This window comes from Stenella coeruleoalba (genome assembly GCF_951394435.1).
Source record: "Stenella coeruleoalba genome assembly, chromosome: 18".
In the NCBI taxonomy this organism is placed as follows: Eukaryota; Metazoa; Chordata; class Mammalia; order Artiodactyla; family Delphinidae; genus Stenella; species Stenella coeruleoalba.
Window position 1 is genome coordinate 58151752 of NC_137164.1, and position 3667 is coordinate 58155418.

General features: G+C 38.6%; 1 pseudogene across 1 annotated transcript; it reads right to left on the reverse strand.

The window, feature by feature from the left end:
* Positions 1–398: 398 nt before the first annotated feature.
* On the reverse strand, positions 399–2080 carry LOC307176807 (pantothenate kinase 3-like; annotated as a pseudogene). Its single transcript has one exon. The product of its transcript is annotated as a pantothenate kinase 3-like (transcript).
* Positions 2081–3667: the final 1587 nt, after the last annotated feature.

Here is a 3667-nt window from a genome sequence, read left to right on the forward strand (position 1 = left end):
AAATATTCAGAATCTATTATTTTCATGAGCTAAACATTTCTGAGACTTTAAGATTCATGTTTGAACATACAGTACTGCAATGTTGGCTACATAAAATACAATAAATAGAAGATCTTTTTCAGAGGAAGTTCAATCATCAGAGGCTGTATTGCATTTAAGGATTTAACACTGGCTATATACAGAAGGGAAAGCATTTCACTTTGAAATTCTTTACATTACTGGAGCTCTCATTTTAATATGGCAACATATAGCAGCTTACCATTCTGACACTTAAAAATCAAGAGGAATAGTGCTACTCTTTTATCCTTCGGTTCCCAGTGACAAATAATGCAGTAATTACACCTCTGGTTTTCAGTTCCTCTCGAATGACATTTATTAACAGAGAGAAACCCGATGCTTTAGCTGAAATTTGGCAGCCCAAGAAGTGCACTAACTGCTCCAGAACATCCCTCATGGTCTAGAAACAGTGCTTTCAGTTGACCTTTTGACCAGTAATCCAGGACATATGCCAAAAGTTTCATCGAGAGAGAATTGATACGTAAAGTTCCAACGAAGACAACTCTTCATTTTCTCATTAACAGCACACATGTGTGCCACAGAACCAATGTTGTTGGTGATAGTAACTAACGTAGCTCTTGCTAGATCTTCTTTACCAACAGATTCTCGCTTCTTCTTATAAATCATATTCCCAAAACTAGATGCTACAGCCCAGCCAGACAGACCATATCTCTCAAAATCTCCTCTGTAAATATCACGGACCAGCTTGTCAGCTTGGGTGCTCTCACCTTTGGATGCCATTTCAAGAGCCTCTTCAAAACTTTCACAGCCAGTCAATAAACTACATAAACCCAGAAAGGTACCCCCTCCAAGGCTTGTTCCAGTTACTCGTTTATAGTTGTCTTTGGAATGGACTGCTAAAATACTGACCCTGGAACCAATGATCACTACCAGCAGTGGTTAGGGATCAGCCAGGTTGAAAGGCATCTTTCGGCATCTCTCAGGTTCTGAGGCCTTAGCAAAATAATAGCACTCTGCTTGTCCATTGAAACTGACAGAATCTATGTACAGCAAGCCCTTTACAAGGCAGTCAGGTTCATCCAGTTTGTGCAGGTGGAGGTTTCCAACTGTGCGAAAACCGTTTTCAAACTTGTCAGCACCACCTCCTGTAGCACGTAGCACTGTCTGTAGTGTTGAGAAGTTTTTCGCTCTTCCCCTTTGGATAAAAGCAGGCAGGTCCTGGGTTGGAAATCTGATAAAGTGCAGGTTCCCTCTCCGGCCAAAAAGTGTTAAATCTTTTAGTTCAAGGCGTGCAGCCCGAATACCAGTGGATCCACAGGCTACATTAGAAGTCAGATATTTTCAGATACTTTTTAAGCTCTCAACTTCTTCTTGTTCTTCCTTTGCTGTGATATCGATAGGTTCAAAATATGAGAGCTTTACCAGAGTTCCCCCGATGTCCATGCCAAACCATGGGAAAGAGGGTTTCTTGGCATCCTTGATCTTCATGGCGTCGGCCTGAGCGGCCGGAGGCAGTCTCGGGCCCTCCCCTGGGGCCGGGCGGGGCGGGGGCACCTGAGATGAGGCCCGGCCCAGGGGGCGGCCCCCCTACGCCCGCGAGGGGCGGCCCAGCCGAGCGAGCAGGGGAAGCGGGGAGGGGGCCCCCCGCCGCCGCCGCTGCCGCTCCAAACAAAAGGCCCCGGTCCCCCGAGCCGCCGCCCAATTTATCTATTATTTACACGTAGGATTTTTGAGGACTGAGTTACACATAGGTTTGTTGAGAAAATAGTATATGTGAAATAGCTTTTTCAGTGTTCACTAAATTTATGTTTTAAGAAATCTTAAAAGCAAGAAATGAATATATCAAACCGCAAATCTGATTTTCAGGACTATATAGAGAATCTTCCACCAGAGCCCGAGAAACATGAGCCTAAGAAATATGTGATCTAACTTATAACGGGGGAAAAGGTATCGTGTAAATAGTTTTATGAGACCAGGTTTGTTTCAGTTGTTGTGGTGGTTTTGTGTCTAAATGAAGGACTGAAGTCCATTTTTGCCTCCTTGGAATCAAAAAGGAAAATCAACAAGGAAAATCACATGGCCATATTGGGGAGAGTTTTCCTTCCCCGTCAGAAGAACCTGTTCTCTCATTAGATCTGAACCACTCTCCTTCATTCACCTCCCTCTGTTCAGAAAAAATACTCCTGTCGTAGATCTCAAAGAAATCAGGTTTCATCTGAAGCAGAATAAATGATTTAAGAAACTGGATTATTTTAAGAGAAAATTGGTTTGGCATAGTAAATAATATTAGTAAGAAAGTAAAAGTATCTTATTGTACCTACCCAATTTTTCAGACTTCCCCTGATAAATATTCTCCTAAAATTATTAGATTTACTCAGAAATCACATTTCTTTTATAAACATTTCTTTGTAAAACACCAAACTATCTTCAGTTTGCTCTGAATCACTGTTGTCCTACCTAGAGTCTAAATAATTTGCCAATGAATACATTATAACATAAGTATTATAGAGTACAGTGAATTATAATGGCTTGTGTCACAATAGAAGGTAAGTGTTCCATCCCATTCACGTTGCAATTTGACAACTTCCTGAAGCAGTTGTTGACAAAATAGCACGTATGAAAGGAAGCTTACTTACCCTTTAGCCCTTTGGTACAATCAAAAGAACACAGCTGTTTAACAAGGGAAGAATTAAAGTTTGAACAGCAGTGCTCTGTCTGGGGGGAATTCTAGTATTGCTTATGAAAGATATTCAGGGAGACACCTATAAAAACACAAGTCGACTGAAGTTTGTAAATTAATTTAGCAATTGCTATGACAAAGCTAAGGGCATGGAGCTAGCTAATAAAATGTGTCCGTCATGGAGGCTTTAAATAAAAGTGGAAGAGAGCAGTTATTGTAGACTTTAATGGTGCTGCAATATTTAATCTTTTCTTCCAGACATGACCTTGTATAATAAATCCCAGGTTGTTTTCTGAGAAAGGAGAACTTACTACAGCTATACAGCTGTCATATTTCCAATATTTTTCTCTTTTACCTTTATGTCAAATGTTTTCTGGATTTTTAAATTCATATGATAATAAAACCATTAGAGTTTTATTCTCTTTATGGAGAGATGGAAGTACACACATTAAACAGAGGATATGAACAAAGTCTTAAATTTTCCACAAGCTATATTAAAAATGATTTCCTCTGGAAAAATAGATACCCACTTAGGAATACGAATAACTGTAAATTAAAAAATGGATTAAATTTTGCAGGCTATCTATTTACCAATTTAACAAAACAAATATAAGTATATGCTTTGTTTCCACTTCAGTAAAATCTATTGATGTGATAATTAAATGATGGCCTGATATTTTATTTCAACTTAAACTAAGCTTTCATATTTCCAACAATACGTATTATAACACAGAAGATAAATAAGGCTGCCACCTGCAAATCATTATAGTTTAAAAATAGTCAATAGTCCTATCAAGGTAAAATATTTAGAATAATTTTAAATATACCAAATACTCAGGCACACATAAACAGATACATACACATACATAAACATATATGTATATATGTGAGAAATACACATGTTAAGGATAATTTTGGAGAGTTTTAATTAGTAAAGAGTAGTATTTGCCTTACAGAGATTCTTTTATT